The sequence below is a fragment of the Cololabis saira genome, chromosome 8 (assembly GCF_033807715.1).
Source record: "Cololabis saira isolate AMF1-May2022 chromosome 8, fColSai1.1, whole genome shotgun sequence".
Classification (NCBI taxonomy): Eukaryota; Metazoa; Chordata; class Actinopteri; order Beloniformes; family Belonidae; genus Cololabis; species Cololabis saira.
The window spans coordinates 39508295-39522017 of NC_084594.1; positions in this window are offsets into that span (position 1 = coordinate 39508295).

Consider the following 13723-nt stretch of genomic DNA (forward strand, 5'->3'; position numbering starts at 1 on the left):
CTCGGACAGGTACCGTCACGCCCTCTGTTGCTCCGGATACTTGTTATGATTCACTTCATGGAAACAGCCCGTGTTTTCCTTCTTTTAACAATGGTCACAGTAAACAGAGTTGGTACTTCTTTAAGAGAAGTTATTTTACTTCTTTAATGTATTTGCATCACTTAACCTGATCTCACGTTAAAGCAGGGGTGTCAAATGTGCGGCCCCGAGAGAGGTTTTCATGCGGCCCAAGAGAAGTTTCCAACGCAAAAAAACAAAATGTTAATTTACTAAAAAGGAAGGCATAAATAATTGCCATGAATCGCAGCATATCTGATAATATATTTCTTCGACAAATCCATTGTTATTCCACAAATAGAGCGGGTTTCGACATTTTTTAGTTTTCTAGAATGCATTTGCCGATTTTATTTCTTTGTAGACGGTCGTTTATTTTTATTAACTGACTACTATTATATATTTTCGCAGGAAAACTATCACTGCTAAAAAAGATGATAGAAGGTATTTGTTCGTAGAATTTCAGTTTGGAATACGAGGATAGTGACAAAGTAAAACAGTTAAAAGTGCTGACTTTTTCGGCACACTGGCGTAAATATCCGCGCCAATAAAAATAAATAAATTTAATACATAAATAAATACATTTAATTGTACTGGAAAAATCTCTAAATCACAAAGAAACACTCTCGGATGTAATAAGAAAGATGTTGCTTTTAACTAAATTTCCTATAAAAAAGCGAAATATAAAAAAAACATACTTGTTTCTGTTTATCTTTGTAAAATAATATTAAAAATATCTTACATAATTTGGAAAAAACGAGAAATTTCAAAAAAAGATCCTGAAGAAATATATTTTACATAATTAGAGTGTAAACAAATTGCATATTTCCTTTAAAATTAACTAAACTGATATTGGATTAGATAACAATAGCAAAAAAAAAGAATTAGAAAAAAAATATTTTCCACCATTTTTGTTATTTTGAGCGTGCGGCCCGCGAGAAAAAAATTGGTCAAATCCGGCCCGCCAAGCAAAATTAGTTTGACACCCCTGTGTTAAAGTATCATATAGTGACACAATTCAGAGCCTTTGGTGCCACAAATCAATAAAAGTGCTTTGTGAATCCCAAACTGAAGACTTGCTCCATGTCCCTTATTAATAACACATATTCTGACTTCTTTTTTCTTGTAAAGTAGTTCAGTTTTACAGGAACAGACAAATAACATAAAAAAAGTGATTTAATGTGGTCTATCCCTTTGTTACAGCAAAACAAATGTTAAAACGTTTGTCTGCTAAAACAAATGTAGCAGAAAAAGATCTGGATATTGAATGTAAGACATTAAATTGGGATAAAACAGCTGTTTAAGTGGTGCAGCCTAAAGGAAGTCCAGGGAGGTCTCCGTGAAAATGAAGGAGGACACGATCCTTGTCAAGGAAGAAAGCAAAGGTGAGCTCAATCAAAAGATCTGGAAGACCACAGAAGACAACTTCACAACATCAACGGAGGTCAATAATGGTCTGGGAAAGGTAGACGTGTCCTTGTCAACATCCACAATCAAGGGGCACCTTCATGGATGTAAATACAGAAGATTTGACAGAAGAAACCACAGGTAATATTCAAGAAGAGAAAGGTTTAACTTTACCAGATACAGATCTTAACAGCCTCCCATGTTCTTGAATCTTGAAACATATCAGAATGGCGGGAAAAAAATGCAAAGGAACAGCTGACGATCCGAAGCAGCATCATGTGTCAAGCATGGTGGTGGCAGCGTTATGGTATGGGCATGTATGGCTGCTGACGTACTGGAGTTGCTCTTTGTTGACGGAAGTATTAAGATGAATTCAGAAGGGCACAGCTCAGTGGATCATGTCGGTGTCCCCCTGCAGCGTAGCTCTATAGCAGCGTAGCTCTATAGCAGTGTAGCTCTATAGCAGCATCTCTAGGATGGAGCTGCTCTAGTCTGGTCCTGCAGCTGCAGCTATGACTACTGGCCCCAACACACTAGAGTTTACACTAAATATCATGTGATGCAAAACTGATGGAGGACGCTCAATGACATTTTTTCAATGGATAGATCAGTTGGTCATCTCATCCCGACAGAGCAGCTGCTCAGTTACTGAGGATAAACGGGAAGGAAGGTCCACAAACAAGCACCAACTGGAGGGGGCAGCAGTGCAGATCTGGCAGAGCAGCTCAGCCAGGAAACCCACACTTTGCTGATGTCCATCAGGCAAATTGTAAAGTATTAAAAGGTATTAAAATTCTTTGTTATATTTACATATACAGGACTGTCTCAGAGAATTACAATATTGTGATTTTCTGTAATGCAATTACAAAAACAAAAATGTCATACATTCTGGATTCATTACAAATCAACTGAAATATTGCAAGCCTTTTATTATTTTAATATAGCTGATCATGATTTACAGTTTAAGAAAACTCAAATATCCTATCTCAAAAAATTAGAATATTCTGGGAATCTTAATCTTAAACATAAAATAAAGAACTTTATCACAATATTCTAATTTTCTGAGACAGTCCTGTACATGTATGTCACACTGTCCAAATACCTTTTGTCCTACTTTTCATAGCATTGTTTGCCTGTAATGGATGATGGATGGATGGGTGGATGATGGATGGATGGATGGATGGATGGATGGATGGATGGATGGATGGATGGATGGATGGATGGATGGATGGATGGATGGATGGATGGATGGATGGGTGGATGGATGGGTGGATGGATGGATGGATGGATGGATGGATGGATGGATGGATGGATGGATGGATGGATGGATGTGTTACAAGTGTTGTGGACTGAGACTTCTCTTTTATCCTGCATGCAGAGTTCATACAGGGATCACATCAGAAGTTTGACTGGTTGAGAGCCTGAATGAGGTCCTGTAATGTTCTGATCAGATAAACATCACCTCAGGGCAGATAAACCTGAGCAGCTGAGATCAGGAAAGAGTCTTTTGTGATTGTGTATTTCCTGATGAGACATAGATGAAGAAATGTATTTCATCACGTGTGTTCGCTAACACAGAACCAAGTCAGCAGTGACTAGTTCCGCCTCAGGCCCAGTAGCCACCACGCCGAGAGGAAGGATTTTCTGGCATTCGGTACGTGGCTTTACTCCAAATACTCTGCTCCGAATATGAGCTCTATTTACAATCTGTTCTGAGAGCAGCACAGCCGTTAATGTATTCTTGGAACTGCTTACACTGATCCCTTTTGTTTACTAGCAATTCCCTCGAGGTGTCAAGTAACGAAGTACAAATACTTCCTTACTTTACTTAAGTAGAAATTTTGGTTATCTATACTTCACTGGAGTAATTATTTTTCAGACGACTTTTTACTTTTACTCCTTACATTTTCACGGAATTATCTGTACTTTTTACTCCTTACATTTTAAAAACAGCCTTGTTACTCTATTTCATTTCAGCCTTTAAAAAAAACTATCCAGTTAAATTGCTCCATCCGGATAGAGTGAATTTGGTTGTGGTTGTTTCAGATGTTCTTGTCCAGTTTTGTTCTTACATCCGTTCCCTCAGATTCCTGCAACTAAACTTGGATGTACATTCCAATAAAGGTTAGGATAAATGATAACATGCCTCTGAAGTTTGACTTTTTGCACCATTACAATACTTATAGGCAACTAGTCATCATATCTCCTGCTCTCTGAAACACATGTTAATGCTCAATAGTACACATATATGCTTCTTTAATATATTTGCATTATACTAAGATGCATTCATTTTCAATGGCTTTTGTCCTTAATGGCTTTTCCCCCTTACATTACTTTTACTTTTATACTTTAAAGGGGACCTATTATGAAAAACACGTTTTTTCTTGTTTTAACATATATAAAGTGATCTCCCCTCACCCTGCCAGCACAGGGGAGACAAAATACCATGAATTTCTGCAAGCTCTCTGACCCCCGCCGGACAGAGTCCCCCAGTGTCACGTGGTTTTTTTTGAGCCGATTAGAATCTGCTCCCGTCGTTACGTAACGACAGGAGCAGATTTCAATAGGTTCAGCCTCCGCTGCTGAAACCACGCCCACAACCAGCTCTCTCCGCTGCTGGAGCGGTCCTTTCATTGAGCCAGTCGGACGCGGCGCCGCAGCGGAGCAGATCCGGGTTAAATCATCCAGGTTCCCGGGTGGTTTGGGAGCTGGGTCCTCGGGGTTCTGTCCCAGGCTGGACCAGCTTCACTCTCCGAGATTTTCAGGCAAATCTGTCGGTTTGATCACCGCTAACGGGCGATGCGCCGCGGATGCGCTCCGGAGCCGATCTGTGCGCTGGCTGTGGGGTTGCAGCGCCCGTCGCGCAGCATCCGCCGCGTAGATCCGGCTGAAATTCCGCTGGTCGGTCCCCGGGAGTCCCTGCTACCAGTCCAGGCCGGTTCCTGCGGTCCCGGCCGGTGCTGCTCCCGGGCGCCCGGCGTGGCTCCGGGGCCAGCGTTCAGCATCCGCCGGGTAGATCCGGCTTAAATAGTGCATAAATGTTATTTATATACAACTCATATTTTATTTTTTTAACAATAAAGTTTCCATTTGTGAAAATTCAGTGTTGTGATCATTTACAGGCTCGGGCTGCTCTGGCGGAGCGAGGTTTATGTTCCTCCCCTCCTACACGTCATTCAGGGAGCCAATCAGCACAGAGCCTCATTATCATACCCCCCCCTTCCCCTAAAATGAGGCACAGAAAAAAAGGTTAGAAGAGGTAAAACTAGTGACAGGGCCCACAGGCTGGATTTATGATTTATGTAGAAAAAACAAGCTTTAGATTGTTTTTAAGACATTCAAGGCCTGTTTAAAATATACATTAAATGCCATAATAGGTCACCTTTAAGTAGTTTTGAAACCAGTACTTTTATACTTTTACTTGAGTAAAAAACTCGAGTTGATACTTCAACTTCTACAGGGGTATTTTTAAACTCTAGTATCTATACTTCTACCTGAGTAAGGAATGTGAATACTGAAGACACCTCTCCCCTCCTGCATGAAACCGCCAGGATTTTGAAAGAGTTTGGAGGATTCCGGAAGGATCAATAGAAACCTTCATCTTCACCTTTTCAGTTCTCTTCAATTCAACTCAATTTTATTTATATAGCATCTTTTACAACACAGGTTGTCTCGAAGTGCTTTAAAGAGACCCAGAACAACTTTATCCATCCATCCACCTACACCAGTTTCTTCGCAGGGTTACAACCTGGACGAATGACCGGTCCATCACATTTGCAGTGCATCCCTTTTTCCTCGGGATCATTACACAGTAAGCAATAGCAATAATACCTGACGGTCTGGCCTACTGGCCAAGGCTGTTACTGCTTGACTGACGCCATATGTACGACCCTTTGGTGATGTTTTAACATAATAGTTTTATTCTGGTGCTTCTGCTTATGACTCTTGTGCTTTTTATTTTAAATGCAAGGTTATGCCAGAGATTTTAGCAGCTCCTTGAGGTTATAGGGATGTCTTATACTTATAGTGGCTTTAAAGTTTCAGTGCATGTCAATAATGATAAAAGGCACAAGCACAATCAAGACTGAGCACTTGACTAGCTAAAGATAAAATCATCATGTCAGCTCCCTGTCAAATATTTGGATGATAACAGGATTTAACAGCTTTATTACAGTTGATATAGAAGAATAGACACAGAATTAGCCCACATCTGATCTATTTATATATCAGTTAATTGAACTGTAATACCACAGATCAGTTACCCAGTTATATTATTAAAACATACTTGACTGTGCTCTTGGCTGCGAGCAAGAAGGCCATTACACAGAAATGGCTGCAGACAAATCTGCTATCAAAGGACGACTGGACCACAATAGTTGAGGATTTACGTTGCATGGAAAAACTGACCTTCTCCTTAAGATTACAGGCTGAGCAGTATATAAAATACTGGGAAAGGTGGACTTTATATTCTGTGGAATGTCAGTGCTAAAAAAGTTTTTTTGGGGGGGGGGGTTCTTTATTTTTATCAATGTATGCCCTAAGTCAACCTGTTTGTTCTCTTATTTTATTTCATATTTTTTAACATTTTTTTTTACTTCCTTTATTGTTGGAAAAAACTTGAAGTCACCAATAAAAAGAAAGTTGCAAAAAAAACAACATACTTGACTGGATGTCGTCCTTGGACTCAAACGATCTGCTTCCTAACTGCCAACTCATCAAAGGTTATTAGTCATTTAAGGTTCAAGAAGATCTGACTATTTTCCGTTGAGTGTTTGATGAAGAGAAGTAACTGTGGGTTCACTCGCTCACAGAAAACAGCCAGGAGCAGCTTATTCCTGCGTGTTCATCTTTGTGTTATATTGGATGTAGTAATGTAGGTCAGGGTGACACTCTCTCCTCAGATTTGTTCATCATCGTGCTGGTCCCGGCCGGACTGGTCCCAGTTGTTTTTTCTTTTGTCACAGCATCATTTCATCAGTTCTTCTCTCTGTGAGTCTGTCAGCAGCAGATCACTCGCTCATGAAGCACATGCTGAAATAGATCCACACCAAGACCATTTTTATTCAGTCTGTGTTGTCACTTCCACAGCAGCGAGAACGTGACAATGGGAGCGTCTCTGATGCAACAACAGCCTCACATGAGGGACAAAGATAGAGCTACAAACAACACTCAGCAGTCACGGGCCAGTTATATTATTAACCTTTATTTTACCAGGAAAATCCCTTGAGACTGAATCTCTTTTACGAGGGAGACCTGGCCAAGAGGCTTAACTGGTGCAACAACAATAAAATCAATTTAACAACAACAACAACAACAACACAGTGCAAACAACATTACAATACCTTACATTAAAAATAGCAGGTGCACTATAAATCCTAGAAACACATAAATGAAAGACGTTATTTACGTTTTTTAAACAGCTACATTTGAAATCAGACACACATGAAGAAAATACATGCAAAAAAACTCACTAATGCAGACAGCACGAGGGTCTTTATTTAAGACAAAATCAACATCATGGGACATTTTTGGTAAAAAATGGAACTGATCTGAGTTTGGTCCAGCTTTTTATGTTAACAGGCATGTTTCTGCGTGCATATGAACTGAGCTGATAAACAAAGCTTTCAGATGCGTCTCCATGTCACATCAAACCCCCGCTGCTGCCGCCTCCTATCAGTGCTATGAGCTCATCTATCCCACCACCCAAACATCTCACACTTCCCATGATCTTTTCCTGCTGTACCTACTTGACCTCTTCTCTTTAACTGATCTGCTTCATTATTTGCAGAAGCAACAATCTGCTGCTTCCACGTGTAAACAGCTCTCCGTTGTCATGGATATTCATCATAACGAATGCGTAAAAGTAACCAGTAGAAATGTTCCAGGCAGGACGGCATCCAAAAGCAGCATGGGTCTTAGGGTTTAAGACATATTATCGTTTGAACCGAGAGAAAGTTCAATAAAAATGTTAAGGAGGTAAAAAGAAGCAATTTGACAGAGCAACTGCAACAGGCGTCCTCCTGAGCAGCAAGAGAATATTTACTTTATTTTGTCTTTCTGCTTTTTGGGGCCATGCACTAAAGCACTGGGCAAACACGTGTTACTGGCGTGGATCAGACCCCCAAACATTCACGGGGAGTTTTGGGCCGCTCTTCTTCCAGATCTGCTGCAGATCAACCAGATTAGGATGTGTGTTGTGAAAGGGCCGGTCCACAGCACGATGGGTCCAGATCACAGATTTATTTATTAGGGCCCGAGCACTGACAGTACGAAGGCCCTATTGTATTTGTAGGAATTTTTCCAGTTTTTCTCATTTTTTTTTTCGTTTTTTTTTTCCTTCTTCCGACGAAATGAGGGCCTTTTTTCCCCCCTAAACGTGCCCCAAAAGTCACCAAATTTTGCACGCAAGCCAGGTCTGGCGAAAAATGTGATATTTAATGGTTTGCATTAATGGGCGTGGCCTAATGGCTCAACAGCGCCCCCTAGAAAACTTTGTGCCTCAAGCCCCACAATACTGTTTGACATACATGCACGAAAATCAGTACACACCTGTATCATGTCGCAACTTAAAGAAAAGTCTCTTGGCGCCATGGCCGAAACCAAACAGGAAGTCGACCATTTTGAATTAATCATGCAATTTAAGCCATTCCTTCGGCCGTTTCTTCGCCCGAACCGTAACGTGCATCCAGGTGTGTTATACATCAAAATGTGCGTCTCAATCCTGCGACGATGGGCATTACTTTTCTCAGTCAAAAGCGCTAGACGCCAAAAAGCGCGCCCCTCCCTTTATCTGATTGGTCCATATCTGATAGTTCCTACTTTCTGCTATAACTTTTGAATGGTTTGACATAAAGACTCGTGGGTGGTGTCATCGGACTCGGTTTTGAGTCCTTGACCTTTATTGATGAAAATTGCACGTGCGAGGGCCCGTTCATTGCTGCTTGCAGCTTTAATTTGTTTTATTTTTTCTTTTATGATTTTACTATTTAAAAACCTAAACCAAATAACTTTTTACGGTGTCCCATTATTAATCTTAACCCTAAATATCCCCTTACTGCTTCATAGGATTGGCAGTAAGCAACAGCCAGGTTTAGTTCATCATCAGCAGAGATGAACTGATCTTCAGCAGGTGTGCACGCATAATTAAAAGCAGGTGTTTTCTGCAATTTTCTGGTCTGGTGCATTAGAGGTGTGTTAACACAATACCAAGAGGGAAAGACATTAGGGGTCTGTTTCACAAAGGAGGTTCAACAAACTCAGAGTCAACAAACTGTGAGTTAATAAACTCTGAGCTTTGGGTTTAAGCAAAGGCGTAATGGTGTTCAGAGTTGGTTCGGTCAACTCTTATGTTGACTCTGCGGTAACGCAACTATAAAAAGCCCCAATACCATGAATTGCCATGGCAATACATGGTAAGCAGACAGCACTTTCCCATTTTAGCCGGCTTTAACTCAGCATATTGTCTTGAATGTTTTCCAGTTGTGAATTCTTCTCATGATGGAGCATTGAACTCTGAAGTGTTTTAAAAAGGTTTCATTTTCCTCCCCAGACAATGTATGTCAAAGGGCACGACACCTTTATTATCCCAGTTGAGATTATGAAGGCAGCTATCTCCTATGATGCTGGAGATCCAGCAGAAACACACACACGCTGCAGCAATGATGGCTTCATTAAGACAGCTGCTTATGTCTTTCCCTCTTGGTGTTGTATTAACACACACCTGAATGCAAGTTTCTACCCCTTAGGTCATTTGCATATTAAACACACTCACCACACTATCTATTGTCTACTAGTTTATTTTCTCAGTTACAACATTTTAAATGCAAACACAAAATATTTCACATTTCAGTAAACATACAGGACTGTCTGAGAAAATTAGAATATTGTGATAAAGTTCTTTATTTTCTGAAATGCAATTAAAAAACAAAAATGTAATACATTCTGGATTCATTACAAACCAACTGAAATATTGCAAGCCTTTTATTATTTTAATATTGCTGATTATGGCTTACAGTTTAAGATTCACAGAATATTCTAATTTTTTGAGATAGGATATTTGAGTTTTCTTAAACTATAAGCCATGATCAGCAATATTAAAATAATAAAAGGCTTGCAATATTTCAGTTGATTTGTAATGAATCCAGAATGTATGACATTTTTGTTTTTGTAATTGCATTACATAAAATAAAGGACTTTATCAGAATATTCTAATTTTCTGAGACAGTCCTGTATGTAAATATTGCAACATTCCTGCCCCACTGCCCAAATGCTACTTTTCATTTTACACTGTTACATTTCTTTCACTGTTTCCTTTTAACTTTGAAAATGATCTCATAACTTGGAATAGCTCATTTGTTTTACCAGTACTTAAAAAATAATCATGGAGAGTACATTTAACCAGACTGATAATAGAGACGTCCTCTGTAATTATAGTCTTCTGCAGTGTCTGCTTAGTTATCCATTAATAGTTTATCAGTCTGGAATGGTATCTTTAATCTTTTATCACAGCGGCCCTAGACGGTGTCTCATGCAGTTCTGCAGACTTCCCTGCCGCGGTCTGGGGTCTCACCTGGATGTTAGACCCCCGGCCTCCACTGATCTGGAGCTCAGACGCTGATCTGGTGCTATAAGGATCAGAGCCGGTGCTACTGTTCAGATCGGCCTGCAGGGCGTCTTCCTTCATGGTTCTGCTGCCCGAGATACTCACTTTACTGGCTGGTTGCTGCAGAATTATTTCTGTTGTGTTGCTAACAGAAGATCAGAGATGTGATTCTGTGTCAATAAATAAATGCAATTCCAATGAATTTGCGTAAAATTTAAATGTATGTGCAGATCTCGTAAACCCATATTTTATCACCAATAGAATATCAGCAACATATGAGATGTTGAGTCTTGAGACATTAAGTCATTCCAGAAGGCAGCAATACATTTGATGATTACCATCGTGGAGCATCGTCTCCCCTTCCACCTCTGTAAACATCTGGGGGTGAGGAGACGCAGGGCCGGTTCTAGAAAATGATGACTACGCTGCATCTCAGATCAGAGGGGGTGCACATGCCTGGAACGTTATTCAACACTAAATTATGCATTTTCCCATCATTTCAAGCGGAATGATACTAGCAAAACAAGAATATTTAAAGTGTATTTCAAATGCTTTATTACAGCAATATTGCTGCAGAACAAAGAAAATGCTACATTTAGTCTGGACTACCTCACCCATCAGACAATCTAGCAACAGATGTTTCTTACCCTGAAAATAAAACATAGAAATTCAAACTAATTTTATCTATACAGCTCAAAACCATCATTAAACATGACAGTGATTTCAAGTGGAATGATACCAGTCAAACAATAATATTTAAAATGTCTTTCAAGTGCATTTTTGCAGCAATATCGCTGCAGAACAAAGTTCTAAATGCTACATTTAGTCTGGGCTACTCACCTATCAGACAATCTAGCAACAGAAAATAAAACATAGCAACAAAAATAGATATAACCATAAATATACAGGACTGTCTCAGAAAATTAGAATATTGTGATAAAGTCCTTTATTTTCTGTAATGCCATACATGTCATACATTCTGGATTCATTACAAATCAACAGAAATATTGCAAGCCTTTTATTATTTTAATATTGCTGATCATGGCTTACAGCTTAAGAAAACTCAAATATCCTATCTCAAAAAATTAGAATATTCTGGGAATCTTAATCTTAAACTGTACCCTACGGCGTAGGCTACGGCGTAGGGTATGGCGTAGCCTATGCCGTAGCCTACGCCGTAGCCTACGCCGTAGGCTACGGCATAGCCGTGGCTCTAGAGCTGTAGCGCACCGCCACCCGCTCTCCGCTCTCCACTCTCGCCGGGATGGAGGCGTCTCAATCCCCACGGACCCCGCGGCCCATGGGGGGCTGGAACCATACTGCTTCCGAGCCGGAGCTGCTGCGGCTCTTCATTGCGGCTGCTCGTGTCCCCGCAGGCTGCTGCTGCTGGGCGGAGAGTCCTGCTGTAGCTGCGCCGGACCGATGGCTCTGCTCCCCGCTCTCACACACAGCAGGGACCGAGCCGCTCTGGAAATAACTACATAATAACTACATACTGGGGGTCCGTGGCAGAGGGGAGGGGGGGGGGGGGGGGGTTACACTGGGACACTGTGAGCCCAGGACAATCCTTGGGAAGTGGACACGGGGGCTGGAAGCGAGTGCGCGCATGGGACAGGGGGGGGGCGTGGGCGGCATGAAGGCATCTGATTGGTTCTTTCCCCCCTGCCAAGCCTCTGGTCCTGGACCAATCCGTTTCATTCGGACCGAATGAAACGGATTGGTCAGAGTTTTTACAGGATTAAAGCTGTAAGAGAGGTCGGATGTTTTTCTTTCCTTTTTCTGAACACATTATTCACTGGCTACTCTCAGGATGGAAGGACCATTTCACCCAGTATAACAATACATTTTTTTCAATACGATTGCAGACTATACCTTTAGGTTCTGGACTGCAGGCAGAACCGTTCAGCACTCGGGCTCAAAGGCTTTGCCATTTTATGCAGGAACATTTCTTTTTTGTCATTAAAGTTTTTTTTTTTTATTCATGCACATAAGAACATACATTCAAACTCAAAACACAACATTTATAACAGCATCAACAGACAGTATACCCATCATACAACCATATATACGAAGGCCTCCTGTAAATCCACATTTTCATTTTGAAACAATCAGAATGTACATGCAGCACCATGTCTACAAATATCCCCATCTGCTCTACCTACAAAAAAATACGGTCCCAATGCCGACTGGAATCTTCCTCTTCATTGTTCACTCTAGCCAGCTCATGAGATGCAACTTCTGACATCATTTCCATCCATTTTTTAACATCTGGCAACTGTACTTTTCCATACTTTGAGAATCGTTGGAGCAGCTGTGACCATCCCCACTTTTAAAACTATCTGATCATATTTAGATATATTTGTAATTTCTGTTTGATCCCCTAACAAACACAGTCTTGGTGATACAGGTACGGCCACACCCAGACATTTACTCACATGTTCCAGTACTTTCTCCCACAATGGGTTTACAGTTTACTACTTTACATCCCCAGATGACATTTAAAAATGTCCCTATATCATTCTGACATTTCCAACACAAGTTATTTCCTATTAAACCCATTTTTTGCAGTTTTGAGGGGGTGAAATAAAATCTATTAATGATCTTATACTTGTTGTGCAACTCATAGGTAGCTTGGCTGTCCAGTTATCAAGGCTAATGATAATTCTATTAAAGAATTATTAATAATTAATAAAGTTGACTATTTATCAAATTGTATTATCAAAAATGATAATTCTCGTAGGGGCACCACCGCCGGGGCCTTACTTCCGGTGGGATTCAATAACTAACAGCAGAAAATCAGTCTCATTATGATTTGAATTATCCTGCAGAACAGCAAATCTTACAGAATAACAGTGAAGGCGTGATATCCGAACACTAGGCTCTGCTTAAACAAATCAATTTGTGACCAAATCTTGCATGAAATAACACAACCACTCATAAAGAAATCAATCAGGATTTATTCACATACGGGTGTCAAAAGATGATAAACGCAACACCCAAATAAACCTGATGGCAGAAATGGCTTCAGTGTCATAAAACAATTAATTAACTAGAAAAACATCAATAGAAAAATATGAAACATAAACGTTAAATGCATGGAATGAAAACAAAAAAAAGAAATCAAGCAATAATAACGAAGATACAGAACATCTACAGTTCAAACGGGGCTTCTGTGGTCTTTTAAAGATGGACGCGCCCTCTGGGCCACGTGCAATCGGACCGGATGGCGAACGCAGCATTTAAAACGTGCCTACGGCAGAAAACAACGACTACCAAATAATCAAACATGATAATGATAACAATGATGATGTAATCTCAGCTCTGAACACAGATTTAGCTCTGTAACACTCTTAAATTACTGATAACCCGGGTCTCACAATCTCACACACAGTTCTGAACACTCTTAAATCCTACTGATCACTGCTACGCGGGCTCACGTCTCCTCTGGGATCCTGAATCGGGTGCATGCGGGTTTGTTGACTGGGTTCGCGGTCCTGCTGGGGTTTCGCAGTCAGGCTATCGCGTCCCGTCCCTTCCCCTGAAACGGATTAGACAGCGGCGGGGCCGCCTCGTGCCGGGCCGTGGTTCCGGACCAAACGGAGGCTCACACGCATTCCTAGGCGCGGCGGGGGGACCGGTCTTCTCCTGCCGTGCTTCCCT